The 18,032-nt window shown below is 38.6% G+C and overlaps 1 protein-coding gene across 1 annotated transcript in view; it reads left to right on the top strand.

The window, feature by feature from the left end:
• The first annotated feature begins 579 nt into the window (after positions 1 to 579).
• The window catches only part of robo1 (roundabout guidance receptor 1), a 247,701-nt gene continuing 230,248 nt past the window's right edge, over positions 580 to 18,032 (top strand). Inside the window, exon 1 of the mRNA XM_023961823.1 lies at positions 580 to 954. The gene's annotated coding sequence lies outside the window, so the exon portion shown is untranslated. The remainder of the gene's footprint in view (positions 955 to 18,032) is intronic.

The raw sequence follows: 18,032 nt of genomic DNA, 5'->3' as shown, positions 1-18,032 counted from the left end.
TGCATGTTGATTCAATTTCTGTGGTCAAAGGGACGAAGTACAAAACAGTTTAGCTCTTATGTCTCCACAAGTTGAGTATGGGTGATCAATAATGATTAAGGTAATCCATTCTTCTCTTCTTGATGATGGGTACATTTCTTTACAACTTTTTAGATCCACAGAAAAAGCAGCTTAAATTGATACTGGGTGGAAATAAAAATGGGAAACCTAGATAGCCTGCAAATTGAAACAGTGATCAATTATGTGATCTTAAAAAAATAGCACAAAAAATTTGCATGGGATTTTGTTCAAATATATACTGTAAAGCATTAATACATTTTTGCCATCTTTATCAGTCGGTTTTGAATTCTCATTCTGAATTCTATAAACTATGTTCTAGAAATTTGATTCTCTGTTAAAGGTCCTGAAACCATAAAATAAGGAAACCAAAAAACAATTCCAAATGTTTTTGCATACAAATGAACTTAAATATTTTTGAGTGTTCAGATTATGTAGTCCAGAGGAGGACCCTCATGTTCTCCAAAGCATTGCTTTTATGTGGATCCTCGTCAGTCTCGGCAGGCTCTGGACTGGTAGAGATGTCATTAGTTTAGCGCAGCGTTAGGACCCAGAGAGGCTGACGAGGCTGCTCGCTGCAGGAGCAGCATGGACAAATCTGCTTGCGCCAGGCTCTTCACGGCTGCACTCCACACTCCATCTTTCCCTACTGAGGATATTGTTTTTTTTCTTGCATGCAGGATAAGTTTTCAGGCACGACTCTTTTCATTTGCCCGAACAATGATTTTGTGCGTAAAACTCGGAGAATCCGCACAACCCCTGTAGTTGCAGTCTTTCCCCAAATCTCGCTCCCAGCAAGAAGCGCATCAAATAAAAGTTTCACGCACTCGCCGGTATGGATCACCTCTGTTTTTAAGTGGGAAGCGCGTGCAGCAGCCTTTGCGTCATTTTGGAGAGGTAAGCTGACTTTTGCGTTAGGAGCGTTCTTCATGGATAGATGCGCACAGCTGGAGATAATGCGTCGTTGCGCATGAAAGCTGTCCATTGTCTGTGTGAGCCATGCAAAACACGTTGCAATTGCTTGTAGTGTAAGATGTTAAGCTGAGGTTTGGCTGCGCGTAAATCCTACCGCTTCTACGCAAATGAATGTAAGGGTTTGAGATCTTACATAATGACGAGCCTTCAAAGTAGACATTTGTAGTAAAGCCTCTCCACAGTCAGCGTGCTGTTGCTGTGATTTGACAGGTATTACTTGTCAAAGCTGCCTGTTGAGTGGCTGCTTAGTGCTCTGGCGGAGCTGTTCTTTCTCTGCGGTGCTGAAAGTTTCCTATCTGGCCAAATGGTCTGATAGCAGACAAGAAATTGGGCAAATTCTGCATTTTTATGGGTTTAAAAGGCTTAACTTTATGATGGAAACAGCAAAAACACAGCCAGGCTGTTTCTGATTGCAACAAGCAAACCTTTAAAGGTCGTCATTGGAAATATTGGGGGGTCTTTGCCCACCGGGAACAGGACCTCAGCAGGCAGGGTACTGGAAAGGTAATTTTTATGAATGGGAAATATAACCCAGACTACACAGAGTGCCAAAGCAAAACAGTGATTGTATCTTTGATCCTTAGAGACACGGTATGTTATGAACTTTACATGATAAATGTGACACTCTTCTACTCTTATAGTGCTGTTTCAACAGAAACAAATTGGGTTTATCATCCCTGCCACCTCCTTTGAAGGTGTTAAGGAAGAATCTGTGACAGTTTTTACTATCAATCTGCTGTTCCGCACACCGGTGAGGCGCTCGTCGCATCCTTTAGGATCTTTGCAGACAGTGTCATCCAAGCTGCTTCTTTTGTGCCATATTTTTTCTCACTCTTGCTCGGGGGCTGTGATGTAGCAGCTCTTTGTGGTAGCGCTTGTCTCCCACCAGCCTTTGCAGCAAGTGACAGTGGGACTTTACAAACTGATGCACTTTTAAGGAACACAGGAAGGTTTCCCTGTGATTTGTTTGCTGCTGTTCTAAAGAGATGAGAAAGGAATCTTTAGGTTTTCTATGAAGGGTTTGGCAGGGATTTTGCAGCATTGTGGACTAATTTTTAAAGGCTTTGACCTTTTTCCTGGATGTATAAGTTAAAATTCTGTTTAGGGTGATTGATTTGTTTCTTTTTTTGTCAAAAATATTCAACAAAGGGAAATATCACAAAGAAAAATTATTTCTATTTTTCCTTCCACTGTTATTTTTTTCTTGTCACAAAACTGTAAATTTAAAGTATCACACTGGATTAGAAGAGGCTTAATTAGGTTCACAGCTGAGATCAGACACGAAACGCTAATGAATGAGAAATGAGGGATACGAGAAAAGCAGGCGTTTATCTCCACCTTATTGTTGGTTTTGTTATTGGAGTGTGTGTGACTTTCCCCACCGTGAAGCTCCGGTCACACGTCTGCGTTTGCCACAATAAAGCTCTCTAATCCAGAGAAGCAGTCCAGATATGCTTTCATGGCAAATTTAGGGCTTATCGACTGACTTGGAATTTTGTGTGTGGCAGCCAAAGCTGAACATTAATAGATTTCATCTAACAGGATTAGTGATATTTGGAAATGAGGGAGGCAGGAAAAAATGAATAAGACATTAATACCCCGTGTGCATAATCAACAACACTAACTAATGTGTGGATAAAGATTCTTTGAAAGGCACCCGAGCTTCCACTTATAAATCCCATGGAATTACTTTGCAGACTTACAAATGTCTGCTTTTTTATTCTAATTCTTCTTCTTTTAGATTGATCAACAACAAATCTAGCTTGTATTTGTAATATTAGACATTTTTAGGTATTAAAAATGTGTTTTTTCCAGAAGAAACACACAAAAAAGGAAATGTCAAGTAGAAATGATGGTAGAAGTTTCTGTCACTCTCCTTTATCTTCCATCTGCCCTGAAGATGTCTGGATGTCTTGTGACTGATTACAATTGATCTCTATTTTATTGTTTTTATTTGTCACCCTGCTGCCAAAATGCACAAAATCACTGTCGTGTGAGGTTGCTTGATTGAAAAAGTCCCGTTCCCCGTCATCTGTGGCTCATTCCCTCTGAGCCCTGAGGCGGCGGCTCCTACATCAGGAAGATACTGATCCCTGCGACACCTGACCTCCCATGCAAAAGGTCGAGCGCTGCTAGCTGTCGTCAGGTCTCATCATTCCCTCATGACAGGGTCATTATGGTGCCCTTTGGATGGCATGTCAGTCAACCATGGTGGCAAGTCTATTAGTAATGTTCAGATAAAGTTAATTTCCATTTCACACTCCTCTTTTTTTTACATGTGAAACATAGTCCTCTAAGCTTTTAAACAAAACTTCTTCAGACAACAACAATTGGAGGCGCAGACGAGGATAAGTGCTGTTGAGAAAGGGAGATATGGAGCAGAATAGATGACGATCAAAGACTTGGATTAAAATATCTGTGGCTGCCTCTCCAGGTGATTCAGTGTAAATCAAACACACAATCTGCGGCTTCAATTGAGATTGATTTTGTTAAGAACCCAGGAGCAAAAAATCTGCCAAATAGAATTTTGCTTGTGCAAAGAGCAGCTTGCAGATGGTTCTTGAATCCCTACCTTTGTTATTTGGCATTATGCCACAGTGTCTAAACTGAAAGAAGGTAAAGGAAGGAAACTTTGATTTTATTTAGAACTGGTGCAGATTTTTACCTTTCATAACATTATCGGGTGGAGGAGTTTGGTTGGAGTTGAAGTGGAAATAAATAACAATAAATAAAAAAAAGACCATTCCGGTTGTCTGAGATGCCAAACTGATGCACAGCCCACAGAACCATTCAGGAAAATGGATGTGCTGCTTTAGAGACACACAGTGTTGTATTTCATACAAAAACATGATCATGATTACCAGCACTGTGACAAATATTAAAAAGATAGAAGTCATTTTATTGTTGCTTGCTGCTGCTTTGGCAGTAAGCCTCAGTGATAAACCGTTGTCCAGCGCAGAGGTTTGTGTTGTCCACCTGCTGTAAGCTGCTCCAGATGATAAGCTCCTGGCCTGCCAGCTTCCTCAGCATGAGACCAACTGTCTACCATTCTGTGGATGCAAAAGGACTTCACATCTTATAATCAAACTCTAGTCTCAGAGGACTGGAAGATGGCAATGCAAATTATGTTTCCAGCGAGGTGACTAACCTTAAAAATCCAAAAAAGAGTAAAAATATATAAATCTTAAATTCTAAGAGGGTCAAACACCTTCAACTCTTTTTACTGTTTTTTTCCTTCTCTAGAGGGCGTAATGGAGTGAATGGTCTTTTTGGAACAAATGTCATATATAAGGCGAATCGAACTGTAAGGCGCATTAAGATAGACAAAAGAGTCACAGATAACTCCGTCAAACTTTATTAACTGTGTTTATTCACGAAATCTATAACTCCCAACCTTTTGCAACACGGAATATAGAAAGAATGGTACTGCTAAAACAAACATTACTGTGACTAAAATTGACTTCCAAGGCTGCTCTTCATCTTCATAAAACATGATGTTGGCTACCACCAACAAAGCACTGATATTGGTTACTTTTAAGATCTTTGTGAACTTTGACAGTTTTGACTTTAAATGAAGTAATGCCACTTCAAATGGAATCAGAGACGTGGTTGACTTCTCAGAAATTATCTCCACTTTAGCTGTTTTTTGTGAGCCTTAGACCACAGATTTAATCCACCTAATCCATCCTTTTTTTTAACAGCAAGCCCCTAAAAAACAAAAATGTATTATGAAAAACAAGAATTTATGTTGCAAATCATTAAAAAATATACACTATTCCCTATTTTTCCTTCTCTTTATGAATGGTATTTATTGCTTCCAGATAAAATGTTTAAAAAAAATATATAAAAAAACAACTGTTTACAATTCAACTTTTAACTATATACAGTTTGAGCTGTTTCGTTTTAAACAAAATTGAAAGGAAATAACACAAAACACTGCTACCACAACACAAAATACAAATAAATGTGCAAAAAAAAGAAAAAAAACTTTATTTCATAATAAACATTGGCATTTAAAACTACTTAATGACTGCTTTTTTTCTCATTTATTTAATTTTTACTTTAGTGAGAACATAAAAACAAAACAAAACAACAACAAACAAATGAAAATACACTGGAAAAACAGATCTGACAAACACAGACAACTACCATTACTAACACAGAAAGGCAGGAGATAATAATAAATACAGTATACAGCTATATATAGATATAGTTGTATAGATTAATTTACATATTTTGCTGCTCTCAGCCAGCAAAGTCCAGCAAAAGGTCCAGGTAGATCTGCCAATCTTCACCCCCCTAACACAAACTGGTGTCTTTTTTTAATTCAGTACAATTTGCTCACTGAGGTTTGCTTGGGTAAACATTGTGACAAAGAAACGTTTTAATGGTTTTAAAAACCCGTTTGATACCCTAAAAATGTACAATACATTTTTAAAATGTCTTTAAAATTGCTGAGGCTGAAGAGTTGTGGTTTTCTGAAGGGCTCTCAGGAGTTTTTTCCCCTCATTTGAACCAGCATTGATTTAATCTTTTCCTTGTTTTTTTCACATCTTTACCACAGCAAGTTCCAAGAATTACTCCTAGGTAAATTTATTGCTTGTGTTGAAAAACAATGAAGTCAAGAAGCAGTGTAGCAACACAACCCCCTCTTCCTTGATTCTCACCTTGAAGGGTATCAGCCTTCAGTTTGAGTCTGTACGTTACTGTTACTTGCGTGGCTCATGCTGTCCAGAATTTGGCGCTGAAGTACTGCTGTATTTTTTTTTCTGTGTTTCCTCCTGTGGTAAGGTGCTGCATTATTTATCAGGTTTTAAAGTCATAAAACAGCTTGGATCCCAGTGGGGGGCCTTGGGTGTTTTTCATTCCCCAGGTTTTTAAAAAGTCTTTTGTATGTGACCGCCCTGTACTTGAGCAGTCGGAAGTGTCTGGCCGAGGCTGTCTGTTGCCTCTCCACTACTTTATTAAAAAGTAGACTAGTGATTCATCACAAGAATAAAACAAAAAAAACAGGGGAACTTCAGCTGCCTGTTAGCTTGTATTCAAAATGTGAGCTGTTGTTTGCATGATTTTGCTTGTCTCAAGCAGTATCTTTAAACATAAGGGTGAAGCATGTGCACGCTCAGCAGAAGCTGTGTTTGCTGTCAATTTCCAATTCCAATTTGTACGAGGTAGAGTACACAGTGAGGCATAGTGTGAATCCCAGTTTGTGTGTGCTCTTCTAATTTTGCATCACATTTAAATGCACTTTCTATATATGTTTGCAGACACATCGGTTTGCAAGACATGTTTGTGAGCTTCCCTGTGTGAGTCTTGTGATTGCAGCATTGGAGATCTGTTCTAGCTCCTAACAGAGCATGTCATGGTTTTAGGACCCAGTTGGAGGTTATTGGCAAAAAAAAAAACCAAAAACATGTGGAGTACTGAATTAAAGCAGACAGGTAAAATAACACAGCAAAAAAAAACATTGGTGTCCATAAAATCCTTGGGGTATGTAGAGATGTGTGATCAGTTTTCTCCTCATGTGCATCCATACCAAGTAGCAGTTATGTTTTGTTTAATGATGGGGTGGTGCAGCCCCATGGACATGATTTGTCCCCTTTAATTACCTGGAGGTACAGATTGTTATTCATGGTAAGGGGCTGGGGAATAGCCGCCTGTATCCCCCTCAGCCCCTCCTCTTCCCAGAGGCACCACTGCTCTCAGCATTGATGTTGGATGTGCAGAAAACAGATGCTACCCCATGATTTCTGAGTACATTTGCTAATGATGAGTTACTCTGGGCTTTCTTTTTTTCCCCTCAACCTTTAATGGAGGTCCACCCTGATTTAGAGTCAGTTTTTATGGATAACGCCGTGTCTTCCAATTAAGTTCATGGCAAAAGGCCGTTCTCAATTTTCATTCAACTGTGTCTGTTTCTTTTACAGCATATTGTCCTTGTGAGGTTCGGGGAGATATTGAGGAGAAAAGGGTTTTACGTCAAACGCGGCACTCCATGCTTTCTAAACAAGCATCTTTTAAGACTTTTAAACAGTTTTTATTGATCTCATTCCTGCCAGGCAGCCACTGATGTTTATTTTACAACAAAATGAAAGTCAACTTCGCGAGAGTAAAAATATGCAGAGGCAGGTCATTGAGGCCACGCTTTTTTTGTTGCCAGCATTTCTTAATGTGCTTGTAAATGACAATTCTGTTAGCTGATGTTTCCAAAAAACAGAGGGTTTTTATATTGAAGTTGGCCCTTATAACAGCTAAAATATAATTCATGCACTTCTAGAAAGTGATTGTTTCTAGAATAAAATAAACTATTTTTATAAAGTTGTTTCCCAAAGCTTAAGTTTGATTATAGAGACACTGAAAGTAAGTTTCATGAGCTAAATTTAACAGTACACCTCAAAAACAGTGATTTGACTGGTTTCTTCCTTGTTTTTGGTGCTTGTCTGCATGTCTGCTCTGCCTGTGTTAAAGTCTAGGATGGGATGTGTCCCAAAGGCTGACTATAATTCCCAGTGGTGTCCATCAGAGCCCTATCCCTTGAAGCTCTGACAGAAGGAGCTATTATTTTCTCATCGCCCTGGTGGCCTGAGTCCCCCAGGAGCAGCTTTACCGTGGGACTGACAGTTTCGTAAACACCTCCAGCCGATGGGTGACTGAGTGAGAGCTCACTGCAGCAACGCCCTTGTCCCGCCTTTTAGCCCTCCTCCTCTCACTCCAGACTTTTCATCTCTATCTTGACCTGGTTCGCCCTGAAGCTCCTCGCATTACTTTGCTCTGACACTCAGGGTCAGAAGTCACCTGGGTTGAGGTGAGGTTATATTCTTGCCTCATGGTTTCCGCAAGCCGACCACGAGACGGCAATCCCATACGCCTTCACCTATAAAGTCACATGAAGTGTTTAACAAAAAATCCTTTTCCTCTGTGGTTTGTTACGACAATTATAAAATGTATTCTGTTAGTTTAACATGGGACAATAATAGTAAGCAAGTAACAGAGATTGCAGGGGGGTGGCTCAGCTCCTTTATGCATGTCAGTAGGTTTAACTTCTCCATAACTGAGACAGATGATCATGTCAAGGTTGTTTCCCCACAGAGCTGGGAGAGTAGTTGTCCTCTGGGCTCACACAATTTTAACAGTTTCAAGGGGGTGGGGGGTTATTGCGGTGTAGATCCAGGATCAGCAGTGGGGGACATCAATTTACATCAGTGTGTGTGACATGGGGGGACCCTCTGAGCCTGTCTGCAGGCTTGACTGTCTGTGTTTATTTTTGTTCTCATCTATGTGTTTGTGTTCATGCATGTGTATTTAGGTGGGTCTTTTTTATTTATCTTGTATTTTTGGGCTCTTTTAGAAAAAAATAAGTTGGTACACCAGCAACCAAATATGGTTCTTTTTGTCTTGGTTTGATTTAGATTTCTTTTTAGGTAGAAAAGCCTCGCCCATTGTTTGAAGAACATTATCAATACACAACCTTAATTGTCATCCAGGGTTGGTCCCTCTTTTGTAATTCAGACAAATAATCTTTTTTTTGTTCTTTGTGAAGTTTGGCATTTTCTCCCCTTCGACTGGTTCAGCATTGTGAAGGTCCAAAACATTTTGACTTCATGCAGGTCAGACAGGTGTTCGGTGTTGCATGCAGGAATACAATTGTTCAAGTTAGAAAAAACTATTATCAATGGTAAGGTTAAAGCCCCACTCCAATTATCATTTGATCTATTTCGAAAGTGTTCCCAATGGTATTTTTTATTAAGATTATGCCATTTCTAACCAAAATCAAACAAACGTCCTTTACTAGGACACAGTTTCTGCAGAGCAGTAGAAGTTCATTAGAAATTTGAGTTGTTTTCGGGAGTAAGCCTGCCCCTATTTCCCATCATCCTTTTGTTTACATTCTCTCCTGCTAGATTACAGCCCCTCACACTCCCAATTCAACATTGCCAGTGCAATATTGCAATTTTAAGTAGGATCTGTAAGATTTCTTCGAAAAGCATTTTTCATTAGCTTCTGATTTACATTGATTTGAATTAAGAAATACTCAGAACTGCAATTTAAATCCAGGGTTCAATTCCCAGGGGATACGATTCATTTAGTGTGGTTCCTTGGGCAAGACCCTCTTCACGTTACTGCCTAACTATGTAGCTACATGGGGGCCCAAGTCTGGGTCTCTTTGTGCCGATCCCCAGCCCATATAAAATACAGGAAGGTGAAGTTACAGGAAGGATGAACCATCTACTAACCAACTAACAATAAAGCAGTATCAGTTTTTGAGTCTACTGTCAGACACAAGAAAAACGGTAAGTGAGGTCAAATGTGCATTGACATCAGTAATTTTTCACATCTAGAAATGAAAAGGATTTTTTAAACATTTATAATTTAACTGGATATTTCTTTTTCATATCCATCTAGTATTTTTCTACCATAATTCAGAAAAAAACCACATTGAACCTTGCCAGTAAAGGAAAAAAAGCTTAAAGATATTAGAACAGTAAAAGTAATCGGCCTCTTTGATCCATTCGAAATTGCTTGCAGGGTTTCTACTTTATTTTATTCTTTTTTCCCATTTAGCACAACAAAAGCATATTGAACGTTTTATTGACACTATTATGTTGTGTAATGCAATAGGCAATATATTTCTTGTTTTACACATAATGGTGTTCATACATTGGAACACCTGCACTTTGCTGCTTGTTTTGTCTGATGTGTTTCTTTTTCTCTCTTTATAGTTGTCATGAGTGCAGATTTCACAAACTGGGCGCTCTGATTTTTAGCTTTTGTGATTTTCTTTCAGAAAAGAGATTGAAATGAATGGGAATTATTTTAAACAGAAACAAAGTACTGCTCGATTTTTATAAGCAAATGTATTTTTTTAAAGAAATCTCAGTTGGGTTTTTTGTTGCTTTTTTACCCCATACCAAAGCCCAAAAGTCTTAGTTTAATCAAAGTTATTGCTACAGTAAATATTTTACTCATTACAAGAAGTTTGGTCATATTGACTTAATTCATGTGGTCATATTGAATAAAAAAAATAAAAGCATTTCTTCAAGTATTACCCTTTTTGTCTGTTGCCTATAGTTTGATAGCCATAATTTATTCCACAGTTAAGTGTAGCTTTAAAAAAATATTTTTTTATTTAAAGCAGGCAGGTAAAATAACACAGCAAAAAAGTATTCAGCATTACTAAATAATGATTAACTTTAACCACAAAGACTTAAAAGCACCATATTTCTAACACAAGCCCATCATCATAGACTGTAGGCCTACCGTTGGTTCAAAGAGTCAAAGCAGGGCCACCACATAAACTTGTGTTGTAAGAAACCAACACCTTATTCGAGATGTGGTTCAAAGGCTCTTTTTACCTCTAACATGTGGCTTAAAGTTTCAAAAATCCGCCCCAGTTGACCTTGCTTGAGAACTATTTTTTTTTTATTTATGCAGAATGCATTGAAGCTTTCACTGTACAAGTACAGCTTGAATGCAGTCTTGTATCCGAAAGGGCAATATAATGAAAAAAAGCACAGAAGGTTCACTCCAATAAAAAAAGTGCGTTTGGTGTCTTTAACATGTTCTTATTGCATTTTTCTCATGATGGAGAACAGCTACAAGAAACTTTTAGCTCAAATATGCATTGCCGAGTATTTCTTTATTCAAATCGTTAGGAATCAGGGGCAGACAAAGAAGTGTCGTTGGAAAAAGCTTGTAGGTGTGACGTAGGACATAAACAGGTGGGCCACAGGCTCCCTTCTCCACACAATGCTGATGCATCCACTTGACAAATAGATCCATGTACGTCTTTGTTTTCTTCATCTGAGCTGACATCTGGTTCAAAATGGTACGGGTGGATAGCTCCAATATTGTTCGGAATTTTTGTTGCCTTGCTAATGTTAAGTTTGGGTTGTGAGGAGCTGTGATCTAGTGGGTCAGAGTGTAAACAAAGGGATAATGAGAAGTCAAGGTAGGCTTATTCCATGTCAACAATCCAGCCCACAACTCAGAGGTGAATTTCTAATGAACGCTGCAGAAACTGTCTTAGAAAACAACACTTTTTATTTTATTTTGTTTTGACTCAAAACAGTGTCATTCATAATTAAAAGATGACGGGGAACATTATAACAAAAGTTTAGTTTTTGGAGTCGGACTTTAGCCGCATATACAACAAGTCAAATATATGTCTTCCAGATGCATGTAATAATTTCTTACGAAACATGCTTGTAACACAACTTTAAAATGCACCTTTTTGCAAATAGGTCACTTTGAGTTTTAGTGTCTGTTTGGCTTAGTATTGTTTTACTGTAGTAAAATATTTTACTATATAAAAAACTTGCACCTATCAAAGTTTTCAAAGATTTTTAAGGCTGAATTTTACTGATCAGATCTCTTTTTAAAAATAAAATAGGAAGGGGAAAGAATAACTTTGCAAAATCGTTGGAGCTTAGCAAGGTTTCCTATATATTCAAACACATTCATATGGTTTTAGTGAAACCTAAAACACTCACTGGACCAAAGTTTCGTCCATTTTGACCCTGAATTTTAATAAGCTAAGGGAGAAGGAGACTGGGATCTCTTGCTGTCAGTTTGTGAGTACTGTAATTATCTGGAACCTTGGGGTATTGTAATCTCTGGATTTGAGGTATCATAGTGTATTAACTTTAATTAAGGTTGTGAGTTATGTTAGCTAATTAGATGAGTACGCTTATTTGTGGTCTGGATAATATGAATACATTTTACACAAGCTAAAATCAGTGGGTCTTACTAATTACAGAGTGTGTGATAGCTCTAATTGGTGATTGCGCCTCTGCCTACACTGAAGCTGCTGCTGCTGCTATCTGTGCATCCGGCTTAGGCTAATGTGATGAAATCCTCATAGAGAGATGATGTGCTCTGCTGAAGGCGTACGATCCCAAGGAGAAAAGCTCAGCATGTCAGAGGCTTGTTGAACCACGTACACGTTCAGGACCAGTGCTTTCATCAGCCAACAACAAGACAGTTCAAACCCACTGTGTTTTCATTATCTACCTGATTTTTCTTTTTTTTTTTTTCGTGCTTTGCAACCATCTCCACAGCTGCTGTAAATTCACATAAGGTTTTTATGTTTTGTACCACACGTTTAATCCATGACTGCTGCTTTTTGGAGCATGAAAGTCTACCACTATGATTTGTCATGGCCAGTAGTTTTAGAGTTAGAAGAGGGAGGAGAAGCTGTATTAGTTCTACAATGGTTTTAAACTGTGAGACAGTTGTACAACATGACAAAGTTGGCCATTCTTTTCTGTACTTTCTGTTTAAAGTTTTAGTGTAGGCTACAGTGTCAGTATGAAGCAGTAAAGACCCACTCCAATAAAAAAAAATCTTGTTTTTGATGCTTTTAACATGTTCTTGTGGCATTTTTTTCTGATGATTGAGAACATATATAAAGAAAATTAAGATTGATATTCTGTTTTAGGCCGCAAGCTCCTTTCCCCGCCCCTATTTGATGCATCTGCTTGTAGATGACTGGATTAATGTACGTCTTTGTTCAGGTGACGTGTAGTGGGTGCGGGCTTTGCTCCGGCCCACAACTCTGAGGCAAATTTCTATTGAACTACTGCCACTCTGCAGAAACTGTCTTACGGTGTATTCAGTCTGGAAAAATCCTTTGTTCCGGATCGAGCCTGCTTCCTTGGTACCGGATTGAGTCCTTAACCTTGCTTGTGGTCTGTATTCAGACTGGCATCAAGCGACCTATTCTGATTCTGGAACAAAGCTTGTAAACAATACAGGAACTAAAGATTTCTTCAGTCATTAGCCAGGAATTATGGTGGCGGGTCAACAACAACGGACGGACGGACGTGCTGCGCTTTACAGTTCTTATCGAGACAGTTAACTTATAAAAATGTTAGATTTCAATTATTAGTTTTGAACATCTGGAACAACACTTTTTATTTGTTACTTTGGTATGGTGGAGGCATGCTGCAAGGTGGTTACTGGTAAGGAGACCTACAGTTTGTGTTTTAACTGGCAACTGCAGTGCTGAAGAGACGCCTGGTATGAAGGGACGCTGATAAGTGTTTCTGAAATAAAGATTGGTGGGAAAACAGTAAGCAGCAATGTGTGTCACGTTAAAGTTTAAAGAGCCTGCATTCATCTGATCATATTCCAATGAGTTGCTGTGTCTCATTGTGGTGGTTTTTATGGCATTGTTTTTTTGAGAATGCTGTTAAAGAAACTACAAGGTAGCTTTTATAGGGTGGCATCATGGGCGCACGGAGACACAAAAAAGCATGTAAGAAGCGTTTTCAGCTGTGTTAAAATAACGTTCTAACAAAAAAAGAGTAGGATCCTTTTTTCTGTTTGATAACATGACAATTCTTGCTTTTAATTTGTCCGCGGCTCATCTGTTGCTTCATTCCTACTCTGTTTACGTCAGCTTTGTGGTTGGTACTCTGTTTACGTCGGTGGTATCAGTTCGAAAACGGACTGAGACCACCTCACAATATGGATGCGAGACCGGTTTCTGGTTCTGGAGCAGGGTCTGCTTGGATGTATTCAAACTGAAAATTTGTGCCAGATTATCGGGAGAAATTAACTCTGGTTCACTTAAATGTAACCAAATGCGGCCAGTCTGAATGCACCCTTAGGAAACACTTTTTTTATTTTGACTAAAAATGGCATAATCATAATTAAACGCTTTTACAATAGATCAAAATATTATCTGAGTGGGACTTTAGAGGAGATGTGAACACTGAAATGATTTAAAGTCACATCTTAATTTAGCTAGTTTAACTTTGAGAGAAAGTAAAGACAAAAGTTTGCACCAAAATTTGCTCTGTACATGCATGACCAAAGTTGCCTCCATTTTTTGAGGAGACAGATCCTTTGGAGTCAGCAGACTTCTGCTAAGGACAGTCTACAACTATGTAACCTCTGCTCTCCACTACGGTGTGGTCTGCTTGGGTGCAGGCAGCACGGATGGGAAAAAAAAAAGCCTAACAAGCTGGTTAGGAAGGCCAGTTCCGTTCTGTGCTGTATACTGGTCTCTGTGGAGGTGTATGAGAGGAGGACGTTAGTCAAGCTGACATCCATCATGAACAATGCTTCTCACCCACTGCACCAGTCTAAGGAGAATCTGTGCAGATCCTGCAGCACAAGATTGATCCACCCCCAGTGTAGAAAGGAGTGGTGCCCCAGATCCTTTATTTACTTAAAGACTGTACAACCATTCGGTTAAACAGCCCAATGCTTCAGATAACATTGTATATTTTCTTTGCACATTTTTCATTCTATGCACCTTTCTGTAATTCTTGAAGCTATAACAATTTAATTTCTCCTCTGTGGGATCTGTAAGAATTATCAAAATGCATCTATAGTGCTAGCTGTTACAGTTGCTAGTCATGGCATTGAGCACAAAGACTGACATCAGTAAAGTAACATTCTTTGTGTATGTCTCACTTCTATTAAATGATAAAAGCAAAGAAATGCAAAAAAGTGAAAAATACCAAGTACTACACATTGCTGGAATTGCATTGCTTTCAGATTTTTGTTTTTGTACATTTTTATTAGCTTTTAAAAAAGCAGTTGTTTAGTTTCCATACAGATGCTCCCTTCAGCATTTGAGGGCAGCTGTATAGGTTTAGAGTTACAATCTGATTATCATAAATTTATTTCATTTTGAAATGATTTTATATTGTATAGTTTGATTTGTTTAAATTAACAATTTGAACCAGATAGATCAATTTTATTGGGTAAATCAATTAATCTATTTATCATTACACCCCTGAACTGCATTTACTGCTATTAAAAAAAAGGATGTTGATGAAACCTGTTATAGTACTGGCATAAACAAAAATCTACTTTCACCCCTGGGTATACCTAAATTACTGGCCTCTCTCATCTTTTTAAGTGGGAGAACTTGCACAATTGGTGACTTACTAAATACTTTTTTGCCCGCCTTCTGTGGATAAAAACATGTCATAGAAATTAGAGTTATTGGCTGTTTTGGATTTAAGCACCACATACAGATTACATAAATATTATCCTGTTAGACTCACATCTGTTTTTGAAGAAGATGCCAATCAAACTAATAAATAATGTAACAGCTTGACCTGATCAGCAAGCAGCATCTTCCTTTCCAGATTTCAATACAAAGTTATATTTTCACAAAACTACAAGAGAATTATTATAATCCATACATATTTATGTAAAAAAAACAACATGGACATGTAAATACTTATATTTTTACAAGATCTTGTGGAACATCCAGATTTAAATGGTCATGTCAGGAACTAATGGTGTAGGACCCAAAATGCAGGAGACCAGGCATGGTGGCAGAAACTAAAACATTAAATACATAAGCTGAAACATGACAAAAACCATGGGAGCAATGAAAAGGGTGAAAAGCAGAATAGAACATATGACATGACAAGGTTAAACTGAAAATTAGACACTTAAATACACTGAGGGTAATTGACAGAAATGAAAATAGCTGGAGTGATTGATTGGGGAACAACCCAAAACAAACTAAAGTGCAGAATCCTTACAAGACATTGAAGTGGTGGATAAAGAACCATTAAAAAACTGACCTTTTAGCAAAAATCAGATGTATCTCATTGATTTTGAAAAAACTTGCACCTATACTTCTTATTCAAAAAAAAAAAAAAAAAAAAAAACGAAAAAAAAAACAACATGCCTGTCTTCCCTACTGAGACATTTTAAATTTTAAGCGCAAAGAAGATTTAGCCAGGAAAAGACAAAGGATAAACTTCATGCAGCTCAATTTGAAAGAAACCCCTTCAGTTATGTTGTCTTCTGTGAAGCTGTGTGCTTCAGGATTTCTTTTATGCAGCGTTCTCTGAAAGCTGTGCTGAAATGAGCTGTGCCGGGTTTGAAAAGGGCTTGCGAAGTCGAAAAAGGGTCTTACACGTGTGAAACTTTCTACGATTGCATTCTAGCTGCAATAAGACAACACACTGAAAAGATGTACCAGGTAAACATTCTGCTACTATGATGCACAGACTGTAAAATATATGGTAAAATAAATGTTCAGAAGTTCTAGTAAGCCCTTGTGGAAACCTTTATCGGTTTAGAAGTTATTACAAAGGGCAGCTTGGAATGTCTAAAGGCATATGGGAGGCAGAACAAAATTACCAGCCACTGTCACTTACAGTAAATGAAACCTCTAGTTCTCCTGTCCTCCAGAAGTGCATCTCGAAACACACTATTAACTTTCCCATTGCCAATGTCACTTTTTATTGGCCCGTGGTTTCAGGTCTTTCTGAGTTGGCAGCCTTTGCCAGCACGCTTTCCAAAGTCAGATAGATGCTTGTGACAGAGTACAGAGAATGCAGCAATGATGGAGATATTATACTGAGGATTTAATTTGCCAGAGTGGGTTGGTGAAGTGTGCCCCAATGATGATTAATGCAGAAACCTGACTGTGCTCTGCTTGGAGAAAATTGTCTTATTTTGTGCTGTTGTTTGTAAAATGTATTAGATTGCATTAATGGCAACCTTTCAGCTATGTTTGGAGTGTAGGTGTGCAGTGAAACAATGGAAACAGAATAATTAAAAGAAAGTTTAAAAAGTCAACACTGGGAAATGTCCCTGATGAATTCTATAGAGTGCATGTGTGAACCAAAAGTTTGTTGCTGTGACTGTGATACGGGAGCTGTGGCTTATTTCAAAGCACAGTAGTAGAGAGATCAATAAAATGTTTATTGGCAAGAATGTGGCGCAAATAAAGAGTCTTTTCCTTTATCAGCTTTTGCAGCTGATGGTGTAAGAGATACTTAATGAAGTCTATTTGTGTTTCACAATATTGTTAGGGTTGATACATTATCATCGTTATTAATTAGATGTTTTAGCAACAATGGATTGCACCGTGAGGCTTAAGCCAGCCAGCAAGGGACCTGGCATTGCTTTGCATATGGCACAGCATTTAAATGTGTGCTGCTTTTGTGGGTGGCACAATAGCAAGTGGCATTTGAACATGCACTTGCCCCATTGTGCACATGTAATTAACATTGCACAATCTACCTGCTTACAAAGCTACTTTTGTAATTAGAGTTATGATTGCGGCGGGATAATGACAGCGATTCTACAGCTGATAATGACTGTTGTGCTCTTGGCAGTTGCTGCTTTGTATGTGTGGCAGACTTCTGACATATGGGACACAAAAGGACGCACCAGCCAGGCGGTCAGCCTTTGTTCCCCTCTCAGGCAGACCCAATCACTGTAGACAAATTGCGCTGTAAGCCTTCCAAATGATGCCGACCCGAGGAAAATGGCTCAGACACATGAGAATGGGCCCATTATGCAAAAATCTGAGCCTCATAGAAGCACATGGACAGTGCACCTGAGCTCCTTGATGCTCTCTGACTCCAAAGTGTTTCATTTCAGGATCTTTGCTCTCTATAAGTCCTTCCTTCTTTCTCTTTATGAATATAAATTACGAGATGAGAGGTTGAATTTTAAACATTGCATTTAGCTTTTAGTCAAAAAATTCAACTCCGGTCATCCTCTGATCTAATATAAAAGCGTTTTGATTAATTTATGCTTTTCTTTTTTTTTTTGCCATACTCAAAAACTTGTCGGTTTCTAGGGCATAGTTTTTGCAGAGCGGCAAAGGTTCATCAGACATTTGCCTCTGAGTTGTGGGCGGGATTGATGGCATGGAGTAAGCCTGTCCCCTTCTCATCATTCATCTGTTTACACACCTCAAACCTCAACGTAACATTATAGGTGAAACAAAAATGCAAAGCAATGTTGGAGCTAAAACTACTGCCCGCCGAGTTGCAGAGCCAAAACTCGGAGGGTGCAGTGGGTGGCTTAAGTGTGGCTTCAGGTGACCATGTAGAAGTGCCAAAACTAATGTCGTCCTGCTCCTACCTGAAAGTAACCATGGGGTGTAGTTGTGTACCCTGTTTAGTGGATACTGGTTCTATGGTGTCCACTATAACAGAAGGTTTTTTCCAGGAACATTTTAGTTCTTGGGGGCTTGGAAGGCTCCAATCTTGCAATTGGTTGCAGTT

Source organism: Oryzias latipes, chromosome 13 (assembly GCF_002234675.1).
Source record: "Oryzias latipes chromosome 13, ASM223467v1".
NCBI classification, from domain to species: domain Eukaryota; kingdom Metazoa; phylum Chordata; class Actinopteri; order Beloniformes; family Adrianichthyidae; genus Oryzias; species Oryzias latipes.
This window is presented reverse-complemented; position numbering and strand designations above follow the sequence as displayed.